Source organism: Tupaia chinensis, unplaced genomic scaffold (genome assembly GCF_000334495.1).
Source record: "Tupaia chinensis unplaced genomic scaffold, TupChi_1.0 Scaffold144741_1, whole genome shotgun sequence".
NCBI classification, from domain to species: domain Eukaryota; kingdom Metazoa; phylum Chordata; class Mammalia; order Scandentia; family Tupaiidae; genus Tupaia; species Tupaia belangeri.
The window spans coordinates 185,795-198,399 of record NW_006204601.1 but is presented as its reverse complement, the minus strand read 5'-3'; the positions used below and the strand labels follow the sequence as shown (position 1 = coordinate 198,399).

Sequence of the window (12,605 nt, the reverse complement as noted above, 5' to 3'; positions counted from 1 at the left end):
CAATAGATCAGATAACACAACACACACACACACACACAGCATGAGTCTAAGCCACTGAGTCTGGGACTCAAACCGTGGTCCACTACATGGGAGTCCAGCGATCACAGCCATTACACCAACTGTGTTCTGCTAACAGCACATTTTCTGCTAAACTGTCTTTGAGGAGGGAATAAATGAGATAAGATATTTCTAAGCTAGACTCGGTGGAGTGTGCCTGTCGTCCCGGCTATTGGGAAGACTGAGGCAGGAGGATAATCTTGGCAACACAGACAGATCCTACCTCTTTAAAAAAAGATAAATCTATACACAGTTTTCCTTAACAACAAAAGAGAATAAGAGGGCCAGCCAGTGGTGTGGTTAAGGTGATGGATCCCACGTGCCTGATTACATGGTTTGAATCCTGGAACCACTGGGCACATGTGCATGTGTCCCCAAAATCCCGAGAAGAGAACAGAGAAGGTATTGAGGTGTAGTCATCCACTCTGTGGGGTGTTTTCTTACTTTCCATCTCTCTGTCTCTCTCCAATGAATTCACACACCTTATAGAGAAAAAAAAATAAAGATGATAAGAATCTAGGTACAATAAAACTTCTTTTTGTACTTCTGGGATCTTCTCACTTCTATCAAAACAAAATTTATAATAGTTTATATTTGACTGATTATATTTTACTAGGAATAACTCTGATTATCTTTCTCAAGTATTTCAAAACTATTATCTAAATGTCAAGAATAAAAAATATTAGTCTATGTAAAGGAAATCTTGAGCATCAAAAAGCAGGCAGAATGGGTCAGCAGGTGGCATGGAGGTTAAGGCACTGGATTCTCACATGGCTGACTATATATAGTTCAAGTCCCAACTCAGTGGCTTGAAACTCATGCTGGGCACATGTATGTGTGTGTCTAAAATCCCAAGCGGAGGGACAGTAGATGGTGTAATGGTTACATCACTGGACTCCCACACAGTCGACTGACGTTTGAGCCCTAGACCCGGCAGCTTAAAACTCAAGTCGGTGTGCATGTGTGTGTGTGTGTACAAAATCCCGAGAAGAGAGTGGAGGAGAAGAGACTGTGGCATGTCCATCTCTGCTGGGGCGTGATTTATCATTTTCTGTCTCTCTTGTGAGTGCAAGCATGCACCCAATAGTAAAAATCTCTAAAATAAACAAATTTAAAAAAAATAAATAAAAGTCCTGAGAGGACAATGGAGAAGTGATCATGGCATGGTCATGACTTCCGGAGGGTGATTCTCACTTCCCCTCTCTTTGTATATATCTGTTGTCTCTCTCTCTCCTTGGCAAGCACACGTACCCTAAGGCAAAAACCTTAAAAAAAAAAAAAGAAAGAAAGAAAAAAAAAAAAGCAGGCAGAGTATTTCCTATTGCCTAAAAGTCCTACATTCTACACTTACTCAGTTATAAAGAATCTGATTCTGTCTCTTTAGAGTTAAAAGTTACCCATGGTTTCTTTCATCAGCTAGCAACTCCACTCTTCTAAAACAGTGATTGGGAATTAGTCTTTCATTGTAACTGATCCTGTAGAGTACATACTGTTGTCTATGGCATAAAAGAGATGTTCAATAAACATTTATCAAACTGGTTTCAGTTTTAAAATGAGTTGTTGGGAGAAGACACACACACACTTTTTAATTTTCTTAAGAGATTTTTGCCATAGGGCACGTACATTTGCTGGAGAGATAGAGAGGAAGAAAGTGAGAAACCACCCTTCCAGAGGGAGATGGCCATGCTGCAATTCTCCTCTATTCTCCTTTCAGGATTTTGGGCACACATGCACATGCACCTGGAGTGAATTTCAAGCTGCTGAGGCCAGGACTCAAACCATAGTCAACCCCGTGGGGGTCCAGTGCCTTAACCACTATGTCACCTGCTGCACCCCCCACTCTTTTATGTATTATATGTTGGTTACAAACAGATGGGAAATACAGTGAGTTAAGAAGGGATGACCTGATTGCACCCTGACCTCTTGCTTCTTTTTAAATTTTTGCCATAGGGTGCGTGTACTTGCTGGAGAAAGACAAAATGATGGACAGGGAAAGTGAGAAAGCGAGAAATCATCATGGCCATGCCATAATCCCTTCTCCTTCATTCTCCTGTCAGGATTTTGGGCGCACATGCACCCTGCCTGAGTTTTAAGTTGCTGGGTCCAGGACTTGAACTACAGTCGACTACATGCAAGTTCAACGATATAACCATTACACCATCTGCTGGTCCCCCTCCAGTGTCTTTTTTCAAGCTACTGGGGCTGGCTTTGAAACCACAGTTGGCCATGTAGGATCCAAATTTCTATGCAAAGCACTTAACTTCTGCACTACAGGGATGGCCCTACTTTCTGTCTTTATACGTTTGTTTAGACATTTAAAAATATTTATTTAATTTATTAATATTATAATTTTTAAAAAAGAATTCTTTTTTTAAACTTTATTTTATTTATTTATTTATTTAAATTTGACCAGAGAGGGACAGAGAGGGAAGACAGAAAGCAAGCTGCCAAGTCTAGGACTCGAACCAAGGTTGACCATGTGGGAATCTAGCATCCTCAACCACCATGCCACCTGCTGACCCCATTAATATTGTTTAAATTTGCTATAGGACACATGTGCTCAACAGAGAAAGAGAGAGAGAGAGGGAAAGTGAGAAAGCAAGTTGCCAGGTCCAGGACTCTAAAGGTAGTTGGCCATGCGGGAGTCCAGCGCCTTTACCACCACACCATCTGTCAGGCCCTTGTTTAGACTTTCAATATAAATGAAATCATACAACATGGGGTCTTTTGTGACTGACTTCTTTCTTTCTTTTCTTTTTTTTAAGAATTATTTTCTTTAACTTTTATTTACTTATTTTTAATTTTGACCAGAGACAGGGAGAGAGAGAGAGAGAGAGAGAGAGAGAAAGCCACCACCATTGAACTGTGGTTGGCCATGTGGGAGTCTAGCACCCTTAACCACCATGCCACCTGCTGGCCTCCCTTTTTATTTTTTTTAAGAGAGAGATTTTTTTTTTTTCTACAGGGCATGTGTACTCGCTGGGGAGACAGAGACAGAAAGTGAGAAATCACCTGAGGGGGGATTGGCACACCACAATCCCTACTCCTCCATTCTCCTCTTGGGATTTGGGGCACACATGCCCATACGCCTAGTGTGAGTTTAAAGTCGCCAGGTCCAAGAACTGTAGTTGACTAGTTGACAACGTGGGAGTCCAGCAATGTAACCATTATGCCATCTGCTGATCCTGTGACCGACTTCTTTCAATTAACATGGCATTGTCAAGGTACATGACGCGTTGTACACACCAAGAAGTCATTCTGTTTTACAGCCAAATAATATTCCATTGCGTAAATATACTTTTTTTTTTTTTTTTTTTTTAAGTTTTTGCTACAGGGTGTGTGTGCTTGCCAGAGAGAGGTTCCCCCTTCCCTCCCCAAACACACACCTCAGGGAGGATGGCCACACTGCAATACCTTCTCCACTCTTTTGGGATTCTAGGCACACACGCACACACGCCCAGTATAATTCTCAAGCTGTGAGGTCCAGGATTAGAACCCTGAAGCTGGCCATGTGAGATCCATAACCTCCACACCATTTGCTGGCTTGAATATACTACATTTTTTTAAAAGAATTATTTTAACTTTATTTATTTACTTATTTATTTTAATTTGACCAGATTGAGACAGAATGAGAGAGAGAAAAAGAGGGAAAGTGAGAAAGCAAGCCACCAGGTCCAGTACTCGAACTGCAGTTGGCCATGTGGGAGTCCAGCGCCCTTAACCACCATGCCACTTGCCAGCCCCGAACATATTACATATTATCCATTCATTAACTGATGAACATTTGGGTTGTTTCCACTTTTTGGCTGTTATGAATACTTCTGTACAAGTCCTTATGTGGACGTATTTTCATTTTGGGGGTATGAAATGGTCACAGTTTAATTCTATATTTAACATTTTTTTTTTTGGAGAGGTTTTTTTGCTATCAGGCGTGTGCGCTCACCAGACAGACAGAGAGGGATGGAGAGACAGAAAGCAAGAAATCACCATCCCAGGGGGGATGGCCACGCCACAATTCCTTCTCCTCCATTCTCCTCTCGGGATCTTGGGCACACACGCACATGTGCCCGGAGGTTTTTTTTTTTTTTTTTCTGAGAGGTTTTTGCTACAGCGGTGCACATGCTTGCCAGACAGACAGACAGAGACAGAGAGACAGAAAGCGAGAAATCACCCCCCAGGGGGGGATGGCCATGCTGCAATCCCTTCTCCTCCTTCTCCTCTTGGATCTTGGTCATGCATGCACACGTGCCCGATGTGAGTTTTAAGGCACCGGGTCCGGGATGCGAACCACGGTCGACTACATGGGAATCCAGCGAAATAGCCATTATGCTAACTGCTGGTCCCTATATTTAACATATTGAGGAAAATGTCAATCTGTTTTCCAGAAGGGTTGTACCATTTTACTATCTCATTAGCAATACAGGAGGATTCCAATTTCTCTATATTCTCTCCAACACTTGCTATTGTATCTTTTTTTAAAGCCATTCTAGTGGGTAGAAAATGGTATCCTGCTGAGGTTTTGTGAACAATGAGTTTTAAGTTTATCCACACAACCCTCCAGATTATATATATCTGGAGACAAAGATATGCCTTTCACATACAATCTGAAAGAGTAGAATTCATAGAAGTTGCTTGGGCTCAAAGTCAATGGAATAGCAGCAGCTCAGTTCACAGCTCTCTCTCTTTTTTAAAAATTTATTTTATTTATTCATTAATTTTTTAATTTTATTTTATTTTTAATTTGACCAGAGGGAGACAGAGAGAGAGAGAGAGAGAGAACACATCAGAAAGCAAGCCACCAGGTCCAGGACTCAAACCGTGGTTGGGTGTGTGGGAGTGTCCAGCACCTTAACCACCATGCCACCTGCTGGTCCCAGTTCACAGCTCTCCTTAAAGCACTGTCTCTTATAGATTTATCATTATTATTTAGGTTGCTTTAACCCTACAGGCTACAACAGAACACAGAGCCAAGTCCCAGAATCACCACAGTGAATCACTGTGATGAACTGAAGTGTGTAAGGGCAGAAAACAGGTTGAAACTCCAGAACATTAACAAGGTACAATTATTTTTCTTTATATTGGGACTGTATGCCAAAATGATGAACAATTAAAAATATATGATAAGAGAATGTCTGGTTTACCTACAATATTAGTTCTAGAAGGTGTGTTAAAGGTTAGCCCTAGTCATAAAAGCAGGTAGCTTCCCTAAAGAGATGGATTTTTCCAAGGTTAGTTAGGTTGATTACTGGGTATAACAGTCCATTCTAAATGCAAGTAGAAGTGGTGAATACATAAGATTTAATAGGTGAAAAGGTTTAAAACATGCTCAGTTTTTGGAAAAATGAGTAAATGATGTCAATTCTCCTATGTAAAACAGTCCCAAAGAAAATGGGCATCCATAAAAAGTACCACTATGGACCTAAAATTTCCACTTTTCTGTTCTAGGTTATTAAAATAAAACAATACACCCAAATTCTGGGTCTGCTCAAAGCGTAATTCTCTTCAGAAGTAAGATATTTAAGTCACCACTTAAGAAGGTTTGAGATTCATATGATTAAAAAAATTTTTTTTTATCTTTGCAATAACTATGTTCAGAACAGAAATAATTTTCTTTACATGATTATTTTATTTTAGAAACCAGCAGTTGCCATAATGGCTATGTTGCTGGACTCCCATGTAGTCAACTGTGGTTCAAGTTCCAGACCTCGTGGCTTAAACTCACGCTGGGTGCGTGTGCTTGCATGCCCAAGATCCTGAGAGGAGAATGGAGGAGAAGGGATTGTGGTGTGGTCATCCCCCCTGGGGGGTTATCTCTCACTTTCTGTCTCTCTGTCTGTCTTTCTGGTGAGTGCATACACCCTATAGAAAAAACTCTACCAAAAAAAAAAAAAAAAAGGAATTATTTTAATTTATGCATTATTATTATTTTGTAAGTGGACCAGAGAGAGAGAGAGAAGGAAAGCGAGAAAGCAAGCCACCAGGCCCGGGACTTGATCTGTGGTAGGTAATGTAGGAGTCCAATGCCTAAACCATTACGTCGCCCGCTGGCCCAAGATTCACATGATTTTAAACTGACTTCGCATTTTTGCAAATATAGGTTGAGTATGCCCTATCTGAAATGTTTGGGATCAGAAGTGTTTCAGTGTATTTTTTTTTCTCTCTTCAGATTTTGCGATATTTGCAATATCTTGCAAAATATGCAGTATCTTGGAGATGAAACTCAAGTCTAAACACAAAAAATTCACTTATGTTTTATATACAGCTTATACACATAGCCTGAAGGTAATTTTATACAATATTTTTATTTTGACTGTGCACTATCACATTAAGTCAGTTGTAAAATTTTTCACTTGTAGCATCATGATGATGCTCTAAAGTCTCAAATTTTGAAGCATTTTGGATTTCCAGGTTAGGGATACCCAACCTGTAATCATTTTATGGTTTTCTAAGGGTAAACACCCAAAATACAGAGTTCTTATGGAATATCTTCATGGGTATTTGATGTTGGTTTCACATCTTAGAATTTTTGGGGACCAGCAGGTGGTGTGGTGGACACTCCCAAATGGCCAACCACAATTTGAGTCCTGGACCTGATGGCCTGCTTTCTCACTTTCCCTCTCTCTCTCTGTCTCTCTCGCTCTCTGGTTCAAATTAAAAATAAATGGATGAATAAGTAAATTAAATAAATACTTCTTTAAAAAAAAAAAAGAACTGCTATTTTCCTTTTATTTTGGCCCTAGAATAATCTTTCACCTTGCCTTTTAAATTTACTTCCATGATTTTTTCCCAACTGAATAGCACAGCAGCACCAAAAAGGAACCTAGTTGGCATTTCTTCAAATCTGCAGTGGCTTGGGAGAGGTCCAACTGGTTCTGATGTGCTTACTATCATGATGACCCATGTATCAAGCATATAGAGAATGAAATGCTGAAAAATATCTTGAGGCAAAAATCCAATCAGTAAACAGTGAAACTTCAAGTAGAAAGTGACCACTCCAGGCTGCAATGAAGTCCTTGTGAAGCACAAAAAATAAATAATTTATTCTATTACTGAGAAATTTCTCAGAAAATACAATTCAGAAACTGTTTCATTTTTGAGTAGTGAGGAAAATTCAAATATGTGATCCTTGGTAATATGTATTACTGGTACTGATACAGTCAACTAAGAGTAAGTAACACTGTCAAAGTTCTGATAGCTGCAGTATAGACAAAATCAGGTTTGAAAGATTCTATTCTGTACAATTTAGAATAGAGAAGTCATTGGTGGCTGCCTCAGGCTTTAATCTGTTTTAGTTTAGTTTCACTATTTAAAGCACAGGAAACTATCCTTTTAAAAAAAAAAAAAAAAAGATTTTTTGCTATAGGGCATGTGTGCTTCCTGGAGAGAAAGAGAGACAGAAACAAGAAATGGTCCCCTCAGTGGGGATGCCACAATCCCTTTCCTCCATTCTGATCTTCGGATTTTGGGCATGCATGCACAAGCACCCGGCGTGAGATTTAAGTTGCCCATTCTGGGACTTGAACCTCAGTTGACTAGGTGGGAGCCCAGCAACATAACCATTACACCATCTACTGGTCCCGGAAACTACTACTTTCATTTACAGCTGAAAACAGACATTGGTATTAAGTAGAACTTCCATTCAACAGAAAATGTAAAAAGCACAGAAGTTTTCATACTACAGTTATTTTATCATTATTATTTTGTCTGTTTATAAGCCAGAGGGTATGTGTGCTTGCCAGAGACAGAGAGAAACAGAGGGAGAAAGCATCTCCCAATGGATGCATGGTCACATTGCAATCCCTTCTGCATTTCTCCATCCTGTCGGGATTTGGGACACTTATGCACACATGCCTGGTGTGTTTTTCAAACTGCCAGGACCAGTATTCAAACTGTCACCAGTCATGTGTGATCCAACTCCGTTAACCACTAGGTCATGGAACCAGCTCTATGCTAGGGATATTTTAGCAGAAAGAGGCCAGCTGAAAGCATTCTTTCCTCTAATGGAGATACTGATTCTTTCTACAAGTTAAAGAATTGTAAAGCTGCTTTGTATTCAATAGTACCAGAGTTTGATAATTGGATGAATCTATCACAAACTGAAATTGCAAGGAAGTTGGTCTCAATAGTAAGAAGACAGCTTTCCAATGTGCTACTTCCTCAGTGTAGGTCAGAACCCATGGGCAGCTGTGAGGGGAGGAAGGAATAGTGCAGGCCTGGGTCATGAACTCAAAAAATTTTTAAAGAATTATTTAATTTTATTTATTCACTCATTTTATTTTAATTTGACCAGAGAGAGACATACACACAGAGAGAGTGGTACAGTGAGAAAGCAAGCCTCCAGGTCTGGGACTTGAACTGTGGTCAGCCACGTGGGAGTGTCCAGTGCCTTACCCACCACGCCACTGGCTGGTCCCCATGAACTCAAATGTTTAGAGGAGTCTAAACAGACTGAGTCACACAGACTGGTATAAGAGAAAAGATGAAGTAGAAACCACAGTTAATTGGGAGGGTGAGCAAAGAGACAGCAATTACTCAGCTTTAGTCAACTGTTACATTGAAATGTAGTCCTAAGATCATCAGATATTTCAATTTTTCAAGATGAGTGAAATCCTGAATTATGTAAAATCTTATTTTTAAAAAACAGAAATCAATGAGGCCAGCAGGTGGTGTAGAGTTTGAGAAACTGGACCCCAAATGGCTAATTCCACGGTTTGAGTCTCAGACCTGGTGGCTTGAAAATCACACCAGCTATGTGTGCATGCATGCCCAAAATCCTGAGAGGAGACTGAAGGAGAAGAGATCGCAACATGGCCGCCCACCTGGGGAGTGACTTCTCACTTTCCCTCTCTTTGTCTCTCTCCTGGCGAGTGCCTGTGCTCTACGGCTGAAACCTAAAATAAAATAAAGATAAATAAATGGGAAGAAAAACTAACACCAGAAAGATCAGACAAAATACATCTGTGAGAAATTTGTGATCTCTAGACTATAAATTAGAAGGACTCTTAGTGGTATAAATATAGGAAGGCACTGACTACTAATATGTTCCTACAAATTTATTTCTAGAAAAGAAAATATTTCAGGCTCCTGAAAAGCTAAAGAAAATTATTTCTGTTGACATATCCAATGATAGACAACTACTTTATTTTTTTTGAGAGAGATTTTTTTGCTATAGGTCACATGCACGTGCCAAGAGACAGAGAGACAGACAGATAAAGACAGAAAGCAAGAAATCAATCCCTGGGGGGATGGTCACACCACAATCTCTTCTCCTCTAGCCTCCTCTAGGGATTTTGGGCATGCACACACATGAACCTTACATGAGCTGCAAGCCGCTGGGTCAAAGACTCAAACCGCGCCAGCCATGTGGGAGTCCAGCAACGTAACTACAGCTGGTCCCAGCAGACAAGTATTGTTGAAAAAGATATGCAACAGGCTCAGCCAGGGAGCCCAGGTATGGTTCCCAGACCCATCTAAACAGGCTGGATGTGGTGGCTTTCCTTTGAGGATTTTATTTATTTATTTAAGAAAGACTTTTGCTATAGGGTGTGTGCAAGCGCCAGAGACAGAGATAGAAAGCAAGAAATCACCCTCCAGAGGGATGGCCATTCTGCAATCCCTTTCCCTCCATTCTCCTCTTGGGATTCTGGGCATGCACGCACACTCGCCCGGCATGAGTTTTATGCTGCCAGGTCCAGGACTCAAACCACTGTCGAGTTTGTGGGAGTCTAGCAGCATAACCATTACACCATCTGCTTGATCCAAGATGCACACACACACACGCACACACACACACACACCCCATATAAATATATTTAATATATACATAACATCTTTTATATATAAAGAATTGCTTATTTTATTTATTATTTTTTAATTTGTCCACAGAGAGAGGAAAAGTTAGAAAACAACCTGCCAGGTCTGGGACTCAAACAGCACTTGGCCATGTGGGAGTCCAGCGGCTTAACCACCATGTCACCTGCTGGTCCCTTCAAAATATATTAAAGTTAATCACCTGGAAGAAAGGTTAAACTACTGAAAAGAGCAAAAATGTCTTAATTAGCTTTTTTTCTTCTTTGAAACTTAAGGTGGGTTTTGATATTTTTGTATTAATGACTCTCTACAAAATCTTTAAAATTTAATGCCAGAGGGTATGTGCCAGCGAAAGAGAGAGAGAGAGAGAGAGAGAGAGAGAGAGAGAGAAGAAAGCAAAAGCACCTCCCATGATGGGGTCCAGTCATGGCAGTCTCCTTTCCTCCATTCCTTCTCTTTCTCAGATCCCAGGCACGCACAGACATGAGCCAATGTGATTTTTAAGACACCGGGCCAGGGTTCAGAGAGTGTCAGCCATGAAGGGTCCAGTTCCCTCCTCACAGCACTTAACCACTGCACTAAAGAGCCGGCTCTCTTCACAAAATCTTTAAAACTTTGAGAAAAACTTGTGGATAAGAAAGCACATAAAATCTCCTGCCCTGCCCAAAATCACCATGAATGAAGGTGACCATGTAGCTCCTTTTTTGGGAGATTATTTGTACTTAATAAAGGTTAAGAGTATGTTCAGAATCCTGCCTACACTAATAGTTTACTACTAACATAATAGATTATTTCTCTAAAAAGTTTTAATGGTGAGAATCTGATGGAAGATGCAAACTAGGGATTACTAATATAGGGTTAAACGTACTTACCCATTATCTCAGATTCATAATAATCCTGTGTGCCTTCCTGGAAGACAAGACAGGGTGTCTTTATGATTTTAGAGCATGAATTTGTGAAAATGGTAGGTCCATTTTTATGGTAAGTTTATGTCCATCAAAGAGGAATGCAAAATAGGCACTGTAGGGGTTATTAGCTGTGTTATATAACAAGGTCAACTGAAGCTTCCTTAGAAATTCTAAGTTCAGAGAAAAGTTGAACTATAAAAAAATTTAGTACTGTGGGTTTTTTTTTTTTTTTGGTTTTACATTTATAACATTCTAGTTTGAGATTCTGCCATTTGCATTATGAGATTTTGAAAAAGCTTACATTTCAACCAAATGAACACCCTGCCAAAAATATTTCAAAGAACTCATACTACATTTGTTCTTTTTTTAGTATCTAATAAGTGTTTAAGGTGAAGAAATAAACTTAGATGCATTCATTAGTATACCACCTAAAGATTTTTCTCTGACCAGGGATTACAAATAAAGTCTGTATTAGTAGACAGGTAGTCCACGAGTTCTCTAAGAGAATGCCTTACTTCTGTGTTTTCATTCTGATGATATTCCACAGATGAATAAGTGAATATTCAGGGTCAGAGATAAGCACTTTACAGATGTTTACAACACAGTTGGGACATAAAACGTACTAAGCAGAGGTCAAGCGATATCATAAAGTCATATATTTGAAAGTTTTTTCAGTTTTTTTTCCTTTTGAAGTTTGCTATAGGGTGTGTGCGCTCACTGGGGAGGGAGGAAGAGAGGGAGAAGGAGAAGAGAGAAGGAAAAAGAGAGAGAGAGATGATGCCCTTGGGAGATGGCCATGCTATAATCCCTTCTTCATTCTCATCTCCAGATTTTGTGCATACACGCGTACACGTACATGCCTGGTGTGTTTTTCAAGCCACCAGGTCTGGAACTCAAACCACGCCATTAGCCATGTAAGATCCAGCCACCTTAACCATCATGCCCATACCTGACCCTTTAGTAGCTCTAATAGAAGAGAATTTGTCAACCTCCGCACTACTGCTTGCCATTTGGGGACAGGTAATTCTTTGTCCCTTTAATTTTGACAACCAAAATTGTCTTTACACATTGCCAAGTGCCCCTTGGGGGAGACAAATGCAATGCAATACAGAAAAGTGATGTGAGAACTGAGTCAATATAAGGCATGCAAGAGAAGTAATCTATCACATTCAAATGAACCAACAATGTAGCAATATCTGCTATACTCGCATTGAAAGAAACATCACTAAAACATTACTATATACCACATTAATGTTGTCACTGTGAGTTTAGCTAGTTTTGTACTTTCATTCAGATTTAATGTATAAGTATGCTTTGCTTTGACGGACTTTTTTTTTTCTTAAAAAAGCCTATACATTATTCAAGATTGAGTTACACTGTTCCTGTTTTGAACTCTTTTATAGTTGAAACTTTACTCAAAAGATTTTTTATCAAGTGAAAATTTAACTTTTCTAAATGTCTTTTTTGTGCCTTAAGTATCTTCTGGGGTCTTTTAATATATATCCCAGATACTTCTTAACTGAAGAAATTCTCAAGAGCCCAAAAAAAGGTGAGTAAATACTTAGATGCTAAATGTCTTTGTTGTTAATTGCATGAAAAAGATTAACCTGAAATTTTTCATTATGAAAGCATAGAAAAACTGGAAAAGTTACTGGATAAGCATTATTCACTGCTACATTTTTCTTCTTCTTTATTTATTTATTTATTTATTTAGGAGAGATTTTTGCTATAGGGCACATACGCTCGCCAGACAGAGAGAGACATAGAGACAGAAAGCGAGAAATCACCCCCCAGGGGGGATGGTCACGCCACAATCCCTTCTCCTCCATT

The 12,605-nt window shown here is 39.6% G+C and overlaps 1 protein-coding gene across 1 annotated transcript in view; it reads right to left on the bottom strand.

Moving 5' to 3' along the window:
- GPATCH8 (G-patch domain containing 8) overlaps positions 1-12,605 on the bottom strand; it is a 93,115-nt gene that overhangs the window by 17,847 nt on the left and 62,663 nt on the right. The window lies entirely within an intron of this gene.